A 24876-nucleotide genomic window follows, 5' to 3' on the forward strand; every position below is an offset into this window, starting at 1 on the left:
GTAGTCCAACGCTCTAACCACCTGCTTTACATTGCACTCCACAAGGAGACTGCCTGTTACGCGAATGCAGTAAGAAGCCAAGGTAAGTTGCTAGCTAGCATTAAACTTATCTTATAAAAAACAATCAATCCTAACATAATCACTAGTTAACTACACATGGTTGATGATATTACTAGTTTATCTAGCCAGTCCTGCGTTGCATATAATCGCTTAGGTACACGTTGCTTCAACGTGTACCTAACCATAAACATCAATGCCTTTCTTAAAATCAATACAAAAGTATATATTTTTAAACCTGCATATTTAGTTAATATTGCCTGCTAACATGAATTTATTTTAACTAGGGAAAATGTGTCACTTCTCTTGCAAACAGAGTCGGGGTATATGCAGCAGTTTGGGCCGCCTGGCTCGTTGCGAACTGTGAAGACTATTTCTTCCTAAGAAAGACAGCCGACTTCGCCAAACGGGATGATTTAACAAAAGCACATTTGCGAAAAAAGCACAATCGCTGCACGACTGTACCTAACCATAAACATCAATGCCTTTCTTAAAATCAATACACAGAAGTATATATTTTTAAACCTGCATATTTAGCTAAAGGAAATCCAGGTTAGCAGGCAATATTAACCAGGTGAAATTGTGTCACTTCTCTTGCACGCAGAGACAGAGTATATGCAACATTTTGGGCCGCCTGGCTCGTTGCGAACTAATTTGCCAGAATTTTACGTAATTATGACATAACATTGAAGGTTGTGCAATGTAACAGGAATATTTAGAGTTCTGGATGCCACCCGTTAGATAAAATACGGAACGGTTCCGTATTTCACTGAAAGAATAAACGTGATAGTTTCCGGATTCAACCATTTTAATGACCAAAGGTTCGTATTTCTGTGTGTTATTATAATTAAGTCGATGATTTGATAGAGCAGTTTGACTGAGAGATGGTAGGCACCAGCAGGCTCGTAAGCATTCATTCAAACAGCACTGTCATGCGTTTTGCCAGCAGCTCTTCGCAATGCTTCAAGCATTGCGCTGTTTGACTTCAAGCCTATCAGCTCCCGAGATTAGGCTGGTGTAACCGATGTGAAATGGCTAGCTAGTTAGCGGGGTGCGCGCTAATAGCATTTCAAACGTCACTTGCTCTGCAGGGGTAACGCTGCTTCGAGGGTGGCTGTTGTCGATGTGTTCCTGGTTTGACCCCAGGTAGGAGCGAGGAGAGGGACGGAAGCTATACTGTTACACTGGCAATACTAAAGTGCCTATAAGAACATCCAATAGTCAAAGGTATATGAAATACAAATCGTACAGAGAGATATTCCTATAATAACTACAACCTAAAACTTCTTACCTGGGAATATTGAAGAGTCATGTTAAAGGAACCACCAGCTTTCTCATGTTCTGAGCAAGGAACTTAAACGTTAGCTTTCTTACACGGCACATATTGCACTTTTACTTTCTTCAACACTTTGTTTTTGCATTATTTAAACCAAATTGAACATGTTTCATTATTTATTTGAGACTGAATTGATTTTGATGTATTAAGTTAAAATAAGTGTTCATTCAGTATTGTTGTAGTTGTCATTATTACAATAAAGGGGAAAAAAAATCGGCCGATTTTAATCGGTATCGGCTTTTTTGGTCCCCCAATAATCTGTATCGGCGTTGAAAAATCATAAATCGGTTGACCTGTACTCTCTTCCCCTTTGTTCTCTGGCTCTTATTCTCATTCTCTCTCAAATTCAAATGGCTTTATTGGCATGAAACGTGTTACCACATACAGTCCATTCGTAAAGTATTCAGACAGACTTTTTCCACATTTTGTTACGTTACAGCCTTATTCTAAATTGTATTAAATGTTTTCGTCATATCTACATACAATACCCCATTATGACAAAGTGAATACAGGTTTTTAGAAATTTTACCTAATTTATTGAATAAAAACATACTTTATTTACATTAGTATTCAGACCCATTGTTTTGAGACTTGAAATTGAGCTCAGGTGCATCCTGTTTCCATTGATCATCTTTAAGATGTTTCTACAACTTGGAGTCCACCTGTGGTAAATTCAATTGATTTGGAAAGGCGCACACCTGTCTATATAAGGTCCCACAGTTGACAGTGCATGTCAGAGCAAAAACAAAGCCATGAGGTCGAAGGAAGCCACTCCTCAGTAAATAGCACCTGACAGCCCACTTGGAGTTTGCCAAAAGGCACCTAAAGGACTCTCAGACCATGAGAAACAAGATTCTCAGGTCTGATGAAACCAAGACGTGACTCTTTGGCCTGAATGCCAAGCGTCACGTCTGGAGAAAACCTGGCACCATCCCTACGGTTAAGCATGGTGGTGGCAGCATCAGGATGTGGGGATGTATTGCAGCGGCAGGGACTGGGAGACTAGTCAGGATTGAGGGAAAGATGAACGGCGCAAAGTACAGAGATCTTTGATGAAAACCTGCCCCAGGGCACTCAGATTGAGGGGAAAAAATAAGTGTATGTACAGTTGAAGTCGAAAGTTTACTTAACTAGTTTTTCAACAACTCCACAAATTTCTTGTTAACAAACTATAGTGTTGGCAATTCCGTTAGGACATCTACTTTGTGCATGACAAGTAATTTTTCCAACAATTGTTTACAGATATTTCACTTATAATTCACTGTATCACAATTCCTGTGGGTCAGAAGTTTACATACACTAAGTTGACTGTGCCTTTTAAACAGCTTGGAAAATTACAGAAAAGGATGTCATGGCTTTGGAAGCTTCTGATAGGCTAATTGACATAATTTGAGTCAATTGGAGGTGTACCTGTGGATGTATTTCAAGACCTACCTTCAAACTCAGTGACTCTTTGCTTGACATCATGGGAAAATCAAAAATTATCCAAGACCTTGGGGAAAAATTGTACACCTCCACAAGTCTGGTTCATCCTTGAGAGCGATTTCCAAACTCCTGAAGGTACCACGTTCATCTGTACAAACAATAATACACAAGTATAAACACCATGGGACCACACAGCCATCATACCGCACTGGAAGGAGACACTTTTCTGTCTCCTAGAGATGAACGTACTTTGTTGCAAAAAGTGCAAATCAATCCCAAAACAACAGCAAAGGACCTTGTGAAGATGCTGGAGGTAACAGGTACAGAAGTATCTATATCCACAGTAAAACGAGTCCTATATAGACAACCTGAAAGGCCGCACATCAAGGAAGAAGCTACTGCTCCAAAACCACCATAAATAAGCCAGACTATGGTTAGCAACTGCACATGGGGACAAAGATCATACTTTTTGGAGAAGTGTCCTCTGGTCTGATGAAACAAAAATAGAGCTGTTTGGCCATAATGACCATTATGTTTGGAGGAAAAAGGGGGAGGCTTGCAAGCCGAAGAACACCATCCCAACCGTGAAGCACGGGGGTGGCAGCATCATGTTGTGGGGGTGCGTTGCTGCAGGAGGGACTGGTCCACTTCTCAATATAGATGGCATCATGAGAAAGGAAAATGATGTAGATATATTGAAGCTACATCTCAAGACATCAGTCAGGAAGTTAAAGCTTGGTCGCAAATGGGTCTTCCAAATAGACAATGACCCCAAGCATACTTCCAAAGTTGTCGCACAATTGCTTAAAGACAACAAAGTCAAGGTATTGGAGTGACCGTCACAAAGCCCGGACCTTAATCCTATAGAAAATTTGTGGGCAGAACTGAAAATGCTAGTGCGAGCAAGGAGGCCTACAAACCTGACTCAGTTACACCAGCTCTGTCAGGAGGAATGGGCCAAAATTCACCCAACTTATTGTGGGAAGCTTGTGGAAGGCTACCCGACACGTTTTACCCAAGTTAAACAATTTAAAGGCAATGCTACCAAATACTAATTGAGTGCATGTAAACTTCTGACCCACTGGGAATGTGATGAAAGAAATAAAAGCTGAAATAAATTATTCTCTCTACTATTATTCTGACATTTCACATTCTTAAAATAAAGTGGTGATCCTAACTGACCTAATACAGGGAATTTTTACAGGGATTAAATGTCAGGAATTGTTTAACTGAGTTAAAATGTATTTGGCTAAGGTGTATGTATACTTCCGACTTCAACTGTATGCGTGTAATCCATTTTAGAATAAGGCTGTAACGAACAATGTTTTAAAGTCTAGTGGTCTGAATACTTTCTGAATGAGAGCGAGAGATTTTTCTATTTAACCTTAATTTAACTAGGCAAGTCAGTTAAGAACATTCTTATTGACAATGACGGCCTACACCGGCCAAACCCGGATGACGCCTGGCCAATTGTGCGCCGCCCTATGGGATTCCCAATCACGGCCGGTTGTGATATTCTGGATTTGAACCAGGGTTTCTGCTGTGCCACTCGGGAGCCCAGTGTGTGTTGGGGATGACTCAAAGGCAAAGGGTGCATTCATGTTTTTCCACTGCTCTGCTGTGTCCCTCGCCTGCCTGTCTGTCATCTCACTCCGCCTCCTCTCTGGGTTAATGGCTGAGACAATGGGAGTGTCAACTGAAATTGCATTCAATTGATATCACATCAACTGAACTACATGAAGTAGGCAGGCGTGAAATTAGTCCAGAGCAAATGGAAATATGATGTAATACAATTTGTTTTCTTTTGTCATGCTACCGTGTAAACAAGAATCTGCCAGCACCAAAGCTTCCGTCCTGTGCAGTAGGAACAGGAAATACAGGATATTGGATGGCCCAGAGGTGTGGATACCAGATTTAAGTGCTGTGGATAGAAGAGCTTGAGTGACCAGACATGATGGAAGTGGCTTAAGATAGAGACACACACACACACAGTCCCCAGGGGAACAAGTTTCACTTTCCACCAGGAGAGGAGAGCTCGGAGAGCTTTCCTCCTAACCGCATGAGAGTGAACTCTACGTACAGAGAAAAAAAAAAAAATCTCTATTACAATAAATTGACTCAATTATCACGACAACATTAGTGTGCACCAGTTTACTTTTTTGTGTTAACCTTAACTACCACTACTGCTTTCAATGTTTTAGCTATCAATTGTCCAGTTCTAATGGCCCATATTGTCCAAGCTCTATCTTAGACTTCCTCCTAACCGCCTGGGAGTGAAGACTATGCTTAAAATAAATATTCTGTGTATTTTCTATGCACTTAGAAGGCTTCTGATGTGCCAACGTGAACATGATTTCTCTCAATGAATGCTCAGTCTTTTCAGGTCCTGTAAAGATATTGATCGAATGAACCATCTCTCCTCTGAGTAACACAAAGGCCTGCATATCGACAACATTGTCCTTTTTGCTGTTATGTGATGTACTTATTGTGGAGGTGGTGTTCCTGTAACAGATGTTTACGCAACATTTCCCAACTAGTCAATCGTCTGGTGACAGAGGGGACAAAACGGAAAACGTCGCAAGACACTATACATCTGGTATTCCTCTATCGGCCCTCCCTCCAAGCAGCCCTCACTGCAGTTGCTGTGGCGTTGGCATCATGTGAGTGGCCAAACATGATCTCACTCATCAAAGATACAGGCGGGGCAAGCCTGATCACTAATTTAGTAGGGTTTTCTCGGTCTCTCCTTCCCTCCCTCACTCAGTCTCTCTTCCTCATCTCCCCCTTATGCAGTGGAGCACTCAGAGGAAGCAGGCAGGCTGTTTCTTGGGGGCTGTGCTCTGCTGCCTTGGACTACCCAAGGCCGGCCCGCTTATGAGGCAGGATTAGGTGGCTGCACATGGCGGCAGATTGACGAGGCTGGCATTTTCTGAGCTAAACTGACCAAGACCCATCTCCAACAACACAGAAAACCTTACATAATTCTGCCCAAAAACAATGACAATTTCTCTCAACCAGTAGCGTATGGGCTTTTTAGGTGAACGCTGATGGCGCCCTATGATAAGCAGTGCCCACTTTGTCAAAGGCAGGGACGCAAAATATTTATCTTGTCGATTCCAAGCACGCCTCTCCAGGGTACTGTTGGAGATACGAATCGCTGCGGCACTCCAACAATTAGTCAAAAAAATAATCTACGGTAAATCATGTAGCGGATATAGTAGAAAGAGTGTGGCCTTTTCTGTAGTCTACAGGCTGGAGATAAAAATCTATGACAATATAATGAGACAGATACTTTTTACATAACTTCTCAGATCAAATAGCCTAACCTAAATGGTCGCCCAATCAAATAACATGCACCGACATGTTAACAAACACACTATATATACAAAAGCATGTGGACACCCCTTCAAGTTAGTGGATTTTGCTATTTCAGCCACACCAGTGTATAAAATCGAGCACACAGCCATGCAGTCTTCATAGACAAACATTGGCAGTAGAATGGTCTTCGTGAAGATCTCCGTGACTTTCAATGTGTCACTGTCATAGGTTGCTACCTTTCCAACAAGTTAGTTTGTCAAATTTCTGCCCTGCTAGAGCTGTCCTGGTCATCTGTAAGTGCTGTTATTGTGAAGTGGAAACGTCTATGAGCAACAACAGCTCAGCCCCAAAGTGGTATGCCACACAAGCTCAGAGAACGGGACCACCCAGTGCTACAGCGAGTAGCGTGAAAAATTGTCTGTCCTTGGTTGCAATACTAACTACCGAGTTCCAAACTGCAAATTGTGAGCCAGGCCTAATCGCCCAACATCAGTGCTTGACCTCCTGGATGGAAGCAAGTCCCCGCAGCAATGTTCCAACATCTAGTAGAAAGCATTCCCATAAGAGTGGAGGCTGTTATAGCAGCAAAGGGGGGGGGGGGATCAACCCCATATTAATGTCCATAATTTTGGAATGAGATGTTTGATGAGCAAGTGTCCATATACTCTTGGTGATGTATCCTAAAAACAGCAAAATGCTCCCAAGTGGCACAGCGGTCTAAGGCACAGCATCTCAGTGCTTGAGGTATCACTACAGGCACCCCTTTTCGAATCAAGGCTGTATCACAACCGGCTATGATTTGGAGTCCTATAGGGCGGCGCACAATTGGCCCAGCGTCGTCCAGGTTTGGCCGGTGTAGGCCGTCACTGTAAATAAGAATTGGTTCTTAACTGACTTGCCTAGTTAAATAAAATAAATACATGGAATGGACAATCAGGCTACTCACAACTGCTGTCCAGGACTTTCATCCCGTGGGCTAAATTGTCATGATCAGTGGTTTCAAGTTTGTATCTATATTTTTTTTCAAGCTGATCATAGCGAAAAAGAGTGCTACTTCTGCATTTCCCGATATTTAACCTGAGCCTATTTGCAATGTGTTTAAGTCATCATTATAAAGTTGGGTAGCTGATATTCAGAGCTTAAATTGATTAGTCACAAGAATCAGGACTAATAAAGCCAATGCAATGGCTTGTTTTACAAATGTTGGGCCTACCACATGGATGGGCATACCTAAGATTACATTTCAGGCGACACTGTAGGCCAGGGATGGGCAACTCCAGTACTCTGGGGCCGGATTGGTGGCACACTTTTGCCCCTGCTTCAGCTAACACAGCTGAATCCAATAATCTACTAATCATGATTTTTAGTTTTATAATGCAATTAGTTTCATCAGCTGTGTTGACTAGGGATGGGGAAAAAGTGACACCACTCCAGCCTCCGAGGACTGGAGTTGCCCATCCCTGCTGTAGTCAATAACTCTGTAAGCACGGACCGACAATGATGCCTTTTGGTCCTATCTAGACCGGCCTTCATTTCTACGTCCACGGACGTTGGCTTTTGGTCCCATCCGGACCAAATCTTAAATCATAGATGTCTGTTTGTTTCAGGTTTTGTTCCAGGCTGGACCAGCCTTGATTTGGCCCAAACATAGATGTCTATACAGTGGTTTGTCCTTTAAAAGTTTCAGCGTACTGTGGCGCAGCTTGCATGGTGCCACAGAATTCTATGGCACGTTATTTAAGTGTGAACCACTGGTTCCATTTAATGCTAGTTAGGGCTAGTTTGACCACCAGAGGGCATCTTTGAGAAGCATTTGATAGCTTTCAATAGTGGCTGTACTAGAGAAGGCAGGCACGTGGGAAACCGGGGTTTAATTCCCCGACGGGGAGGAAGGAAGGAGTAAGCTGTCCTTGTAAAATAACAATTTGTTCCTAACTGATTCCATGTGTGTTATTTCATAGTTGTGATGTCTTCACTATTATTCTACAATGTAGAAAATAGTAAAAATATAGAAAAACCCTGGAATGTGTAGGTGTCAACTTTTGACTGGTACTTGCTTAATTCATTTGATTAATATTATGGTTCAGTGAAATAAAAATCTCATTGATTTATCAAGACCAGTACCCATGCTTGTCTCAGAGCAGCACGAAATGGTGCTAAAATAGTTGTAGGCTATTGCTTCAAATCCTATTGCTTCTAACTTCAATATGCTCGTTAAATAAGACCTACACCACTTTTAACAGCACATTACTCAACACTAGTGAGACTCATGTTGCCTACGGTAGGCCTACAGTATATCGAAAAATATGACCCGACTCTCCTCCAATAGTTACACACATTAAAACCATAAGCTGCCTCATGGGTCTCCCGGTGGCGGCCGGCACGGGTATCTGTAGCAATGCATTTTACATTGACTTAAACAGCTACGCCACTGGGGAGGCCCCATCCACAAAGTATCAAAATACAGAGAGGTGTTGGTAAAGGTATATTGTCCTGCTAATAGCCCATAATGGGATGTTATAATACTGTACATGGTATCCAGGTCAGGATAACCAAAACCATTTCTTTATTAAAGACTATCAGAAAGAATATTTGTACTTATTTTGATCCAAAGCCATGAATGAGTGAGTCACTCAGCTTTATGCAGGTGCTGCAATATGACTGTGCCATCAACTTGATTATATATAACAATATTTGAGGTTATTTCATTTAAAAAAAATTAAAAAAGTGAGCCATTATTCAGATTACAAAGGCCAAAATAATATTTGTAAAGGCCAAAACATTTATTTCTGTTTTTAGAGGGAGAGAAACGCTGGGCCAATTGTGCGCCGCCCATTAAGGACAAATTATAGCCCTGCTAATAGCCATAATGGTGCTGTGTTTGAAAGAGTAATTTTATCATTATTTTAGTAACGAAAGCATAAAGATGCTGATGAAGAAATACAGTACTGTACAGTATATGCTTTTACAGTGAGGGGGAAAAAGTATTTGAAATTATCAGTCTATAATTTTAATGGTAAGTTTATTTGAACAGTGAGAGACAGAATAACAACAAAAAAATCCAGAAAAACGCGTGTCAAAATTGATTTGCATTTTAATGAGGGAAATAAGTATTTGATCCCTCTGCAAAACATGACGTAGTACTTGGTGGCAAAACCCTTGTTGGCAATCACAGAGGTCAGACGTTTCTTGTAGTTGGCCACCAGGTTTGCACACTTCTCAGGAGGGATTTTGTCCCAGTCTTTGCAGATCTTCTCAAAGTCATTAAGGTTTCAAGGCTTACGTTTGGCAACTCGAACCTTCAGCTCCCTCCACAGATTTTTTATGGGATTAAGGTCTGGAGACTGGCTAGGCCACTCCAGGACCTTAATTTGCTTCTTCTTGAGCCACTCCTTTGTTGCCTTGGCCATGTATTTTGGGTCATTGTCATGCTGGAATACCCATCCACGACCCATTTTCAATGCCCTGGCTGAGGGACGGAGGTTCTCACCCAAGATTTGACGGTACATGGCCCCGTCCATCGTCCCTTTGATGTGGTGAAGTTGTCCTGTCCCCTTAGCAGAAAAACACCCCCAAAGCATAATGTTTCCACCTCCATGTTTGATGGTGGGGTTGGTGTTCTTGGGGTCATAGGCAGCATTCCTCCTCCTCCAAACACGGCAAGTTGAGTTGATGCCAAAGAGCTCCATTTTGGTCTCATCTGACCACAACACTTTCACCCAGTTGTCCTCTGAATCATTCAGATGTTCATTGGCAAACTTCAGACGGGCATGTATATGTGCTTTCTTGAGCAGGATTTCAGTCCTTCACGGCGTAGTGTGTTATCAATTGTTTTCTTGGTGACTATGGTCCCAGCTGCCTTGAGATCATTGACAAGATCCTCCCGTGTAGTTCTGGGCTGATTCCTCACTGTTCTCATGATCATTGCAACTCCACGAGGTGAGATCTTGCATGGAGCCCCAGGCCGAGGGAGATTGACAGTTCTTTTGTGTTTCTTCCATTTGCGAATAATCGCACCAACTGTTGTCACCTTCTCACCAAGCTGCTTGGCGATGGTCTTGTAGCCCATTCCAGCCTTGTGTAGGTCTACACTCTTGTCCCTGACATCCTTGGAGAGCTCTTTGGTCTTGGCCATGGAGGACAGTCTGGAATCTGATTGATTGCTTCTGTGGACAGGTGTCTTTTATACAGGTAACAAGCTGAGATTAGGAGCACTCCCTTTTAAGAGTGTGCTCCTAATCTCAGCTCGTTACCTGTATAAAAGACACCTGGGAGCCATAAATCTTTCTGATTGAGAGGGGGTCAAATTCTTATTTCCCTCATTAACCTGTTAGGGCTAGGGGGCAGTATTTACATGGCCGGATAAAAAACGTACCCGATTTAATCTGGTTAATACTCCTGCCCAGTAACTAGAATATGCATATAATTATTGGCTTTGGATAGAAAACACCCTAAAGTTTCTAAAACTGTTTGAATGGTGTCTGTGAGTATAGCAGAACTCATATGGCAGGCAAAAACCTGAGATTTCATGCAGGAAGTGGCCTGTCTGACAAGGTGTCGTTCTTCTTGTCTATGTTTATTGAAGAGTGAGGATCTTAGCTGTAACGTGACACTTCCTACGGCTCCCATAGGCTCTCAGAGCCCGGGAAAAAGCTGAACGATGTCGAGGCAGCCTCTGGCTGAAACACATTATCGCCTTTGCCAAGTGGCCGATCAGAGGACAAAGGGCTTAGGCGTGTGCCCGAGTCGACCCCATGCTGTATTTTCTTTCGTCTGTTTACCTAATTGCAGATTCCCGGTCGGAATATTATCGCTTTTTTACGAGAAAAATGGCATAAAAATTGTTTTTAAACAGCGGTTGACATGCTTCGAAGTACGGTAATGAAATATTTAGAAATCTTTTGTCACGAAATGCGCCGTGCGCATGACCCTTATTTACCATTCGGATAGTGTCTTGAACGCACAAACAAAACGCCGCTGTTGGAACATAACTATGGATTATTTGGGACCAAACCAACATTTGTTATTGAAGTAGAAGTCCTGGGAGTGCATTCTGACGAAGAACAGGAAAGGTAATCAAACTTTTCTAATAGTAAATCGGAGTTTGGTGAAGGCTAAACTTGCTGGGTGTCTAAATAGCTAGCCCTGTGATGCCGGGCTATCTACTTAGAATATTGCAAAATGTGCTTTCACCGAAAAGCTATTTTAAAATCGGACATATCGAGTGCATAGAGGAGTTCTGTATCTATAATTCTTAAAATAATTGTTATGCTTTTTGTGAACGTTTATCGTGAGTAATTTAGTAAATTCACCGGAAGTTTGCGGGGGGTATGCTAGTTCTGAACGTCACATGCTAATGTAAAAAGCTGTTTTTTGATATAAATATGAACTTGATTGAACAAAACATGCATGTATTGTATAACATAATGTCCTAGGTGTGTCATCTGATGAAGATCATCAAAGGTTAGTGCTGCATTTAGCTGTCTTCTGGGTTTTTGTGACATTATATGCTAGCTTGAAAAATGTGTGTCTGATTATTTCTGGCTGGGCACTCTGCTGACATAATCTAATGTTTTGCTTTCGTTGTAAAGCCTTTTTGAAATCGGACAGTGTGGTTAGATTAACGAGAGTCTTGTCTTTTAAAATGCTGTAAAATAGTCATATGTTTGAGAAATTGAAGTAATAGCATTTCTAAGGTATTTGAATATCGCGCCACAGGATTCAACTGGCTGTTACGTAGGTGGGACGATTTGGTGCCACCTGCCCTAGAGAGGTTAAAATGCAAATAAATTTATAACAACGTACAAAATCAGCAGGGGATCAAATACTTTTTTCCCTCACTGTACATTTGGATAAAATGCATTTTGAAGATATAAGCCAACTGCATTTGTTTATTAGGCTTCTGTGCAGTCTGACAAGTAAACATGGCAAAGTGCCAAATTCCTTATATAAGGGAGAGCAGGCCATGTCCAGACTTTCTCGGTGACCTCAAGTACTCATTAACTCTGTCCTTTAATGCTTTTTCGGGTTGCATCAGTCATGGACAGAAACTTCTGAGAGACAGTATTAATGATGAACACCTGGAGGTTCACTGGTAAGCCACATTTGCCTCGGTTGGTGTTCTGTGCTCACTCGTGGTATCTTTCTTTGGTTACACATCCTTGGAATAGCAGAACAGCATAACGGTCTGGACGGCCCTTGCTGTGCCTAGTGAGCAGTTGGTTAAGTTCTGTTGTCAGAAGAAGAATGGAAATGTTAGGGTGAACTGACGAACCTGACCGGTATGTTGACTCTGCCTGTCGGTGGTGGAGTTCCAGACCTCACGTGTGCCTGGCATGGATTGTGACTCCATCTTGTTCCTCGCCCTCTTCAACGCCTGACTCCGCCAATACCGCCTGGTTCTGGACCAATGCATCAGCTGTCGCCCGTATCTCTGCTCTCTGATAATGTTTCTCTTTCTGCTGGTCTGCCTTCAATGACTCGATCTCGGTCTTCAAAGTCTGAATCTGATCCATGTGTACCTTCATCAGATGAGCAGAATGGTACCGCCCTGAGCCCCCATCGATTACAGTGGCCTATGATAGAAACGGTAGACCACTTAAGAATTAAAAGTGACTCCAACACATGCTGTGTACACATTTTAAGAATCTAGCAAAACTAACCTCTTTCTAGGCAACCGTGCATTTTTTTTCTTCGGTGCAGCCCCTATGTCCTCTGATCTCCACGGATGGTTGTTGGCATGTTTGTATGCTCTGCAAAAACACATTCATGTTGTTAGTACACAATTTTTTTATGTAATTATCGATTTTATTACACAGTATGCCTACACATTGATAGGCTATATGCATTTTTTATTTAAGAAAATGCACTGAAACAAAATGGTGGTCCTCTCAGCTCTGGCTCATTTTCAAGTCGACTCGTGGTTATGGTCCTAACCTTTGAACGGGTAGCACCATAGAAAGAAGCTGGCTTGATGAAAACCATGTCCATTTCATTTGTTCTCTTTGGTCACAGTGACTTTTTTTTTTTTTTTTTAGATAAACAGCTCGTTTTTGAATGGTAACTGTTTCTAGTTATTTTATTAACGAAAGCATAAAGATGTTGATGAAGAAATAATGTACTGCTGTTTTGAGTTAGAAATGTAACACTTCAGAGTACCTTAGCATCGAAAACATTGCAGGTAGGGGGATGTTCACACCTACAGTAGCCAAGCTACAAGTGTTTTGAAAACCTGTTGTGAAAATGCCACCAGCTGTCCATCACTACTGTAAATAAAAACACAGCATCTTGTTTACATGTTTTATTGTAACCACTATGTATCTACCTTTCCAATTACTTTAGAGTTTGGGATTCATTTGATTAATATTATGGTGTTTCTATTCTAAGAAAAACGAAAAACCCTCTGGGTTTCCGTTAGGATGGAACGGAAAATATGGCGCTGTACAATGTGATGGTCGGGAGTGCAGTACTGGGCTATTTATCTAAAGAATCCCTGTGTCGTGCAGGCACGCGGGAGACCGGGGTTCAAATCCCCGACAGGGAGGAAGGAATAGGCTGTCCTTGTAAATAAAAATGTGTTCTTAAAACCTCTTACATCTAGACGTTCCGCTAGCGGAACACCGCTCCAATATCCAATGATTGGACGTGGCGCGAAATACAAACTCATCGAAAATCCGAAAACTTCAATTTTTCAAACATATGACTATTTTACAGCATTTTAAAGACAAGACTCTCCTTTATCTAACCACACTGTCCAATTTCAAAAAGGCTTTACAATGAAAGCAAAACATTAGATTATGTCAGGAGAGTACCCAGCCAGAAATAATCAGACACCCATTTTTCAAGCTAGCATATAATGTCACAAAAAAACAAAACCACAGCTAAATGCAGCACTAACCTTTGATGATCTTCATCAGATGACACTCCTAGGACATTATGTTATACAATGCATGCATGTTTTGTTCAATCAAGTTCATATTTATATCAAAAACCAGCTTTTTACATTAGCATGTGACGTTCAGAACTAGCATTCCCACCGAACACTTCCGGTGAATTTACTAAATTACTCACGATAAACGTTCACAAAAACATAACTATTTTAAGAATTATAGATACAGAACTCCTTTATGCAATCGCGGTGTCCGATTTTAAAATAGCTTTTCGGTGAAAGCACATTTTGGTTTGGTTCCTAATAATCCATAGTTATATCCAAATAGCGGCGTTTTGTTCGTGCGTTCAAGACACTATCTGAAGGGTGACGCGCGGACGCGTATCGTGACAATTTTTTAAATATTCCATTACCGTACTTCGACGCATGTCAAACGCTGTTTAAAATCAATTTTTATGCGATTTTTCTCGTAAAATAGCGATAATATTCTGACCGGGAGTCGTTGTTTTCGTTCAAAGACTGATTATCTAAAATGGACGCGCGCACACGCCCGTCTCATTGTTCTCAGATCGACAACTATCCAAATGCGCTACTGTTTTTCAGCCATGGGCTGCAAAGTCATCATTCAATGTTCTGGCGCCTTCTGAGAGCCTATGGGAGCCTTAGGAAGTGTCACGTTACAGCAGAGATCCTTTGTTTTGGATAGAGATGACAAAGAAGGCCAAGAAATGGTCAGACAGGGTACTTCCTGTACAGAATCTTCTCAGGTTTTGGCCTACCATTTGAGTTCTGTTATACTCACAGACACCATTCAAACAGTTTTAGAAACTTTGGAGTGTTTTCTATCCAAATCTACTAATTATATGCATATTCTAGTTTCTGGGCAGGAGTAATAACCAGATTAAATCGGGTACGTTTTTTATCCGGACGTGAAAATACTGCCCCCTATCTATAACAAGTTAACGGACTTGCCTAGTTAAATAAACGTTACATAAAGAGCATAACATTTCTACACCCTAATTTTCAAATTCTAGTCTAACCAATACCCAAACGGAGATTCAGTGAAAATAAAAAATCTCATTGATTTATCAAGTCCAGTCCCCATGCTTGTCTCAGAGCAGAGCGAAACGGTGCTAAAATAGTTGTAGGCTATTGCTTCTAACTTTCAGTATGCTCTTTAAATAAATAAGACCTACACCACTTTTAACAGCACATTACTCAACACTAGTGAGACTCATGTCACCTACGGTAGACCTACAGTATATCGAAAAATATGACCCGACTCTCCTCCAATAGTTACATATAGAGGATTGGAGGATATTTCTGTAATTCAGTGATATTTATTCCCATAGTAATTTGTTATGGATCCATAACTAAATAAACATCTGCATTTTGAAAGAGTATTTTATTATCGAAAGCATAAAGATGTCGTTATTAGTTACGTTGTTTTAGTTTGAACGTGCAGACTGGCACTAAGAACGTTTCCCTTGTCAGCGCCATTATTAGTGCAATGCCCCTTAAAGTGTTGCTCTGTGCTACCCAGTGTGGCAGGGTGGGGGTTCATCCCTCTTCCCCATGGGCTAGGTCACTCTTCTGTGCGCGGCTCTGCGGCCCATCCCGTGCCCCCTGCCCTCGTGCCTTGAACCTTGCACACTTTCAGTGGATTCAGCTGGAGAACTGCAAGGCAATCCCATTGTGCGCCACTCAGGAGCCATGACCAATATGACCAATATATATTGTCCTGCTAATAACGGGGTTAATAATATATCTGTGAGAATATCTAACAGGCTTTTATATCATTCTACATTAATAATAATCGCTTTGTTTTCAAATAACTTAAAATGAGCGAGGAAAAAGGCCATTCTTGAACATGGGGTGAGACATTGTTACTAATTTGTAAATAAAGCCAGTTTGCTATTTAGAATAATTTATTTGTTTTTAGAGGGAGAGAAACCACAAGTCTACAGTCATCTCATGGGTCTCCCAGTCGAGGCCGGGTACGGGTATTCAACCAGCATCTGTAGCTACACAGCTTGCACTGCTAATGCAGCATCTTAGACCGTTGCGCCACTCAGGCGCTGTACAACATGCCCAGTTGGGAGTGGCCTACAGTAAGACCAAAATAAAATGATTAAAAACCTTAGTTTAACAACAGTTTTAGTAAGTAATATTGAAGTCGTGCACAATTATCAGTTTCTATTTAGGTTTATGTCACCCATTCATTGTCAGAGACACAGTAGGACCCAAAAGCATAATCAGTGCTCTAACCCCCCCTTGTGGTGGTCTGGAGAAATGAAGTGGTGACGCAGGGTACTATACTAAACCACACATTACCTCTAAGTCCCGCAGCATAATCACAAAACTTTTAGTGGAGCAACCACTGTAAATTACATTTTCAACTTTCATGCAGAAATGAAAATGAACCTGATTTCAAAGATGTCTTTTCACCTTTCATTCAGAACCTACATTTAATCTAACTTCAACATCTGGAAAAATACGTATTTTAGACATTTTTAACGTCATTTTGCTTACTGGGACTATTCTTTGATGGGCTGCATTTTTTGTTTCACCTAGGACGGCAGAACGGCCAGGACTGGCTGGTCCTGGGACTACGTAACCTTTCTTTGAACAAGGCTTTTCTTCCCCCTCCCTAGCTAAGTGCTTGCAGCCAAACTTGCTTTCCTTTAAGGTTAAAGTAAAGCCTAGTATGCTGTGTTTCTCTCTCTCTCTCTCTCTCTTTCTCTCTCTCATGTGCTTTGGCTATGTCTCACTAATCAGAATTTGCTTCTCAACCTTCCTTTGCCTCATGTCCTCTCATTGAAGGGTCTCTACAGATGATGTTTTTTAACTGTACTGTACGAGTATATCATTTTTTTATTTTTTATTACGTCTGTCACACTGCTTTAGAAAATCCTAGCAAATTTGCATAGCATCAGCTATCACCTCAACTACACAAGGCTCTTTTTCCGATACATCCCTCTCTCTGTCCTCCTTCCTCCTCACTCTTTCTCTCTGCTGCTCTCTCAAGGGTACACGCTGTGTCCGGAGGGGCCTCTGCTGAAATGCGCTGACAGTAAGTCGACACAGGAGGGCTAAATATAGCCCCACAGGTCTATTAAAGGTATTCTGTCGGCTGGGGACCTCAACGGCCAATGAAGCACTCTTTGTTTTTCCTCTCCCTCGGTCTTTCTTGACTGATTTTTATCTCTCACTACTTTGGTTAGACGATGAGAAAAGAACTGGTGTCAGTCAGGACAGGAGTTGTAAATTTTGATGATGATACAGATATTGATTGTAATGTAATCTGCTCACTGAAGTAGTGGAGCTATTCCTCATGGTTATTGGTTGCTGTCTGACTCACTGGCTGAAACCTCTTCTCCTTTTCATTTCTTCTCCATTTATTTTTCTAATGATGTGTATAGGAGGATATGAAGGCCATCGAGACGTTCAAGTCAGCAATATATAGCTAGTAGTAGTTCATGACCTTGTGTGAATAAAATTCACTGTAAAGCACCACAGTTTGTACAGTACGTCTGTGTATTTCTGAGACCTCGTCAGTCTATTTGTGAATCATGTTTATGTACAGTAGTTGGGGCGGCAGGGTAGCCTAGTGGTTAGAGTGTAGGACTAGTAACTGAAAGGTTGCAAGTTCGAATCCCCAAGCTGACAAGGTACAAGTCTGTTGTTCTGCCCCTGAACAGTAGTTAACCCACTATTCCTAGGCCGTCATTGAAAATAAGAATTTGTTCTTAACTGACTTGCCTAGTAAAATAAAAAATAATGTAGAGTAGCTGTGTGAGGGGTTCCATGCATCCAGCCACCTCCTTATAGCTGGCATCCATAAATAACACCAGGCCTCAACACTGTGACCCCTCCGGAAGCACACTGCAGTTCACCAGCTGTGGGGTTTTACATGGCACTACTTTATCTTTTCCCTGATACTGTTGACCCTAAACCAGTTGGACACTAATCAACAGCTTGGGCAATCACAATACTAAATTATCACAATACTTAGGTGCCAATACTCTATGTATTGCGACGCTCACGTTTCTATATGTATTGTGAATGGATAGTGTGATTTATTATTTTTGTGATTTGAGGTTCCAAGCATGTTGCTCACCATATATCCTGCAGAGGGACAACAGAGAGCCATGCAAACTAGTTTTGATCAGTCATGGAAATAAAAGTGCTGGAAACAAATTGTGTCCCTATTTAAAAAGATGGGGAACACGCAATGAAGGAAAAAGGCTGGAGTTTTGGTGCAGGTACAGCCAAAGCCAACAAGCATGTCAAAACAATACAATATATCGTCAAAAATAATATCCCAATATGTAACTATTGATTCTATATATTTTTTCATCACCGTCACCAGCCATGTATCAGTGCAATATGTATCTATTTGACTTCTCTGTGGAAGTCAGTTAGGCTACCTCTGCTGTGCTACTTGTGACTAGCGAGTGTGGAGGCAGAGAGATGGGGAGAGGATGTGGCCTGGTGAACTGCGTGGGTAGATCAAACGTAGAACTCTGCCATCGGCTTAAAGTGGGTTTATTCCGGCGTGGGGGGAACAGACTAATTCATCTGTAGAGAAGTGTTTCTGCCTGCAGACTTGTGACTGCAGGCCAAGGTCGATGGGAGTTGGGTTGCAGGGGTGGTTTAGGTGCTCTTGGATGTAGGGCCATTTTTTTGATGCTATTTTGAGTGGGTTTGTGGGTTGAAGTGTGTGTGTGTGTGTGTGTGTGTGTGTGTGTGCACGCCAGGGGTGATTATCCAAATTCAATCCATTTCATGCACAAACAGGAAGGGAGTGGAATGTCAAATCCTTATATCTATATCCAAATCTATTTTCCTCAATAGTGTGTGTGTGTGTGTGTGTGTGAGAGAGGAGAGGATTACTGGGAAAGGGATAGGAAAACAAATCCGCTTTCCTGTTAGGGGAGAGGGCTAGGAGGTCACAGGCTTCGTCCGCTCCATCCGGAGGTATGGCAGACACCCGACACTGACGGGGGTCCCAGGTTAACCCCCATCAGAGGGGCAGCCAACCCACGGTCCACCTGTTTTGGAAGTCATTAATCTCTCTGTTTCACATTCACCCACCCACTTACTCAGCCAAGAGCCAATCACCCTTGCCTTCTCTCCCTGGCCCCCTCAAGTGTTTGGTGGGTTTCATTGTTTGATGTGCTGTCTCCTCCGTTTTCTCTTGTTCCTTTTTTTGCTTTTCTCAATCTTGTTGGCCTCACTTTCTCTCGCTTCTTTACTCATGGTCTCCTGCCCTTCTCCTTCCCTCCCTGCTTTGTCCTGTAGTGTCTCTGTCTTCCCACTCCCTAAGGTCTGACTGGTACCTTGACTCTACTCAGGTTGGTGTATGATGCTCAGACTAGTACCTGTCCGAACTAAGCAGTGAGTGACAGAGGATCCTCTAAGCCAGTGGTATTCAAAGTCGGGGTCACGACCCCAGGGGGAATTTTTGGGAAGCAAAAATGAAGAGTACTGATTATTTTATTGAGATGTTATTGAGAGAGTATATGAAAAATGCACTTCTTATTAAGTAATTGTAATGAGTTGAAGGTTATTTATTGATGTGAAAATATACATTTACTGATTTTTAAGGTTAGATCATTAGAATTTGGATGGGGTTCCCAGAAATTCTGGTGAACAAAATGGGTTCCCTGCTGAAAATGTTTGAATACCACTGCTCTAAACTGAACTCCATGCCTTATACTGTACACCCCATTCACTGTCTATATGAACCTGAACTCAAACCCTACAGGCTGGATGAATGTTATCACCCTCTTTAGGATATGAACTTTAACCCTAACCCCATTCCCTTGAACTATCACTTCATTCATAGAATACCATTCCTAACCTCACAGGCTCAACTTCAGCCCATATATTCTTAGGATATGACCTTTAATCTCTAATCCTGTTGTCTGAAATCTGAGGGGTTAAGATATGACCTCTAACCCCTTCTGTCCAAAGGCTTTCAATGTCTGTCTGAAGGTCTGTTTAGACCGAAATGTCACACTGTTTTAATAGAATAAAATAATGGAGAGAGAACTTCCCCTTCAAATGCATTATAAAATGGTGTTCTTCCTCTCTGTGACCAGAGTGGTCTGATGCTGCATGGGGAAACTACCGGAGAGGAAGCTAGGGGCCAGCCAGTGTATGAGAGTGGAGTGAAAGAGCCCTTCACAGGCTCTGCATTCCTCCCAGGACTCACTTGTTTGATCCTGATCTCCTGGTGACTAACGCTAACATGCTACCCCCTGTGACGTCCCTCTCAGAGACCCTCCAAACCACTCATAGATCCAGGTCAGAATCAGATCATCCATAATCGCACCAGTTCTAGTAAGATATTATGGAGGATGTATGTTTTGGTGTGAGATCCTGAGGAAAAGTGGTTTGGTTGTTCTGTGGTAGTTCTTCAATCTGGGCTAATGACCCGTTTCTTTGATCTTTCTTTTCAAAAGGGGCACGTCTGAGACTTTTTGGCTGGAAAAAAGTGATGTTTTTGCTCAAAAAAGTTTATTTTGCCCAGAGACAAGGTATTTTTCATACTAATGGTATGCCCTTTTTGTTTTGTGTTTTTATTTGTGTGTTGTTCTGCGTAAGTATCAGCATTAAACTTACCCCTGAATTAAAGACGCTTAGGCCTCTAAGTGTTTGTTTTTGTGGGGGGGGGGGTGAGCCCACAATGTGTGGGAACCCAGGAAAGGTTAGAATAGCTTGAGCATGGTCTGAGAGGGTTATTAGCTGGGCTAGCCTAGCTTAGTGCTCCCATTGTTTTACATTGGGGCAATTAGCAATTAGCTCTTGGCTTACACCGCGAGTAGTGGGTTCCCACAGGTGCTTTACACTCCGTTTGGTATTAGCTCAAGTGCTAAAGGGGATTATGAGGCATTTGTAAGGCAGCTTGGCTCAAGTCAAATCCAGCATAGCGACCCTTTGGCAACTTCTTGTGTATTGATGCTTTTCCAAGTATTCAGTCAATGTTTTTACCAAAATGTTTATACTCTTTGAATGTGTGAATTGCTTGTTTTCTACTCGTGCACCTGGCAATGGCGCATTGAATGAATGAGGACTAGTCTAAACGGTGACTCTGTTTCCTCTGTTTTGTGTGAAAGCTTTCAGCATGGTTCCTCGCAGGGTTTGGGATTGAAGTCTTTCCAGGTACTGATATGTTGGGTCACCTTTTGTGCAATCAACCATCCCATCTCATATATGTGTACCTCGCGGTCTTTCACATGTCCCATCAGATACCCTCCCTCCGAAGAACCAAGCTTTGCTTGACACCAAACATTGCTGCAGTTTGTTTTGAGATTTACCTACAGTACAGTTAAGGTGTCATGCCCAGAAGGGCACAGGGGCATGTGCCCCCTCAGATTTCTCCTGTTTCAAATTACTTTATTTTTTACTATTAGCCACCTAGCAATTTTATGAAGTTGGCTACAGCTAGCCCAGATAGGTTCCCAATCTCCCACCTTCATAATTAGCTACCAAGAAGCCATTTCAGGCTTCAAATCAAGTTAGAGTAGCTGAAATAAGACTCATATTCCTTTCAATCTTTCCTTTTCAATACAGATTTTAGCAGATAGGCAGAGAAGTATATTTAGTTTCTTTAGAAAAATAACCACCAGTCAGGTATGCTTAGATATGCAGAAAAATATACATATTTTTGACCTAGAATTAAGCATAATGATAACACCCCTCCGGACCCCCCCCCTAACTAAATCCATCTCTCCCTTAATCTCTCTCTCCATCCATCGCTCACTCATCCCTCTCTCCTGTCTCTCTTCATCCATTGTTCCCTCTCTCCCTCCTTCCTGTTGTATACTTTAGCATGGTGAACTGTACGGTCTGTGTGATGATGATGTAAAGCTGCACTTGGCTCGCTGTCCAGATTACCTGGGACGATTAACCTCCCTTTGTCCTCGTCTGTCTCTCTCTCACTCACATACACATTTAAACCTCCATATGGCCACCTACCCTACTTTCAGTCCCTGTCCACTTCTCAGTTTCACTTTTCTTTCACCGAACTCCTCTCTCTATCTCTCTCTATTTATTTATCCTCCATGGTCACACTACACAGTATGGCCATATAGTTTCTGTGAATTTGACCAAAAAGTAGTGATGCACCGATATGACATTTTTGGCCAATACCGATATCCAATATTTTCCTTGCCAAAAAAAATGATACCAGTATTTAACATTTTAGCAGCCTTCTAAGCATTCTAGTTAAATAGTTAACACAGACACATGGACGCCACATTCTAGTTAAATAGTTAACACAGACACATGGACGCAGCATTCTAAGGCACTGCATCTGTGGTTCGAATCCAGCGTGTATCACATCCGGCCGTGATTGGGAGTCCCATAGGGCGACGCACAATTGGCCCAGCGTCGTCCGGGTTTGGCCGGGGTAGGCCGTCATTGAAAATAAGAATTTATGTCAAAAAAGATACATGTCAAACAACACTATTTGACGTGTCAAAAAAGCTTGTTGACCAATCAGGACCTGAATATGACTGCACGTCACATAATTTAACGCGTTCATTAATTTTGTATGTAGATAATTACACATTGATTCCACTATCACTCGTATTTCATATGTCACAACGATTAATGGATACATATGCTATGATGTTGTTAAAGTTGTCTCGCGCACCTACAGTGCTAGCTCATGGATGCAAACAATGTTCTTCCCCAAAAACAGAGCAAAACGACATCTGTTTCAGTAGCTATAGTTAGCTAGCTAACTACATAGCTAGGTGTCATCATCTAAAATAACCCTACTTTATAAGACAGTTCTTATTTGATTAATGGTCGGACCCATCTATGTGAAGCTAGCCACAATAAGGATTAGCCACAATAGTGGACTTTGCCGTTAGCCTTCAAAATAAAATTATATCATTGACAGTGATGCAAATGAATACAAATAGTAGAATTATGCCATAGTTTAATAGATCATGCTAAACGAGGTTGGAATGGTATATAAAGTCAACAAAAGACAATTTGTTAATTTGACAAAAATCTATATCTAGAATTGCATTGGGGGCATACTTATTTCACTGTACAGCCTTACCTATGGATTGTGGATCAATGACATGGGGTGTCAGTCTACTCAGTGACACCCAGAGAACATTAGCATCGTAGCTCATTTTGCAGGACTCTGAAACAACTGTGAATTAATACCCATTTCATTGCTTCACATTCCAACCTTTTTTAACATTATCTAGTCTAAATATGGCATGATTCCACCAATTGTAACCTTCTGCATCACTTTCAAAGAGGGACTTTTATTTTGAAGGCAAACCGCAAAGTCCGCCATTGTGCGTAATCCTTATTGTGGCTAGCTTCACAACACATAACCCGGTCCAGGCGAGCCTCACTAGCCAGATGAAGCTTGCTGGCTGCTTATAACGTTAGCTTTGGGCAACAGGTTTAAGTAGCTGGCTAGCTATTTATTTTCATGAACTGAAGTTCAGTTTCAATAGGCAAACAACCTAGCTAATAATTACAAGGATTTCTAAATCATTGCTAAGAATAATGAAAATGACTGCAGTTTCTACTGGTCATTATTTTCAGGCTGGTTGTATTGATGCTAGCTAGGTACCAAGCTAAAGCTAGCTACCCCAGAAGTTACAGTCGAACAAATAATGCTTTATTATGAACGCGGTATTGTAAACACATCGTTCGAGGCCAGTGTTTGCTTGTTTGCAGACTTTTTTTGTACAACTTTGACAGTGCTACTGATAGTAGTGGTGGCGCTTGGTTTGCACATGCAAATTCAGAACACAACATTCTATAATAGAACTGTGTTGTTTTGACGTTCTATAGTTATGCACGTCATCTTTGACATAGGTTTTTCATATCCTAGTTAACCTAGACAACGGGCCGATACCGATGTTCGCATTTTTTAGCTAATATCGTCAGATTCTGATATGCTCACCGATATAGTGGTTAGAGCGTTGGACAAGTAACCGAAAGGTTGCAAGATCGAATCCCCGAGCTGACAAGGTAAAAATCTGTCATTCTGCCCCTAAACAAGGCATTTAACCCACTGTTCCTAAGCTGTCAGTGAAAATAAGAATTTGTTCTTAAAACCTCTTGGGGATAGAATCCCACTGACAGGATTGCTAGCATGGCGGGAAATTCAAAACAGCAAAAATCTAATAATTTCAATTTCTCAAACAATCAACTATTTTACACCATTTAAAAGATAAACATCTCCTTAATCGAACCACATTGTCCAATTTCAAAGAGGCTTTACGGCGAAAGCATAAAGTTAGATTATGTTAGGAGAGTACATAGCCAAAAAAGTAGACACATCCATTTTCAATTCAAGGACAGGCGTCACCAAAAGCAGAAAACCAGCTAAAATAATGTACTAACCTTTGACAATCTTCATCAGATGACACTCCTAGGACATTGTTAGACAATACATGCATTTTTTGTTCTATCAAGTTCATATTTATATCCAAAAACAGCATTTTACATCGGCGCGTGTCGTTGAGAAAATGTGTCTCCCCCAAAACTGCCAGTGAATTTACAAAAAATACTCATTATAAAACGTGGTTAAAGTATTAAACTGTTATTCAAAGAATTATAGATGAACATCTCCTGAATGCAACCGCATTGACAGATTTCAAAATAACTTTACTGGGAAAGCACACTTTGCAATAATCTGAGTACTCTGCTCAGAAAAATACACTACGCAATACAGATAGCCGCCATGTTGGAATCATCTAAAATCATAAATAACATTAGAAATATACCCTTACCTTTAATAATCTTCATCAGAAGGCACTTCCAGGAATCCCAGGTCCACAACAAATGTTGTTTTTTTCGATGA

At 41.5% G+C, this 24876-nt stretch overlaps 1 protein-coding gene across 4 annotated transcripts in view; it reads left to right on the forward strand.

The window, feature by feature from the left end:
* The window catches only part of poc1b (POC1 centriolar protein B), a 53852-nt gene that overhangs the window by 8380 nt on the left and 20596 nt on the right, over positions 1-24876 (forward strand). Inside the window, exons 11-12 of one of the 4 annotated variants that reach the window (XR_003879027.1) lie at positions 20132-20336; positions 20495-20683. The exons of 2 other annotated variants lie outside the window; for them this stretch is intronic. The gene's annotated coding sequence lies outside the window, so the exon portion shown is untranslated. Of the gene's footprint in view, positions 1-20131; positions 20337-20494; positions 20684-24876 lie in introns of those variants that run through there. One more of the 4 variants, XR_003879028.1, reaches the window with a different exon arrangement.

Source organism: Salmo trutta, chromosome 7 (genome assembly GCF_901001165.1).
Source record: "Salmo trutta chromosome 7, fSalTru1.1, whole genome shotgun sequence".
Classification (NCBI taxonomy): Eukaryota; Metazoa; Chordata; class Actinopteri; order Salmoniformes; family Salmonidae; genus Salmo; species Salmo trutta.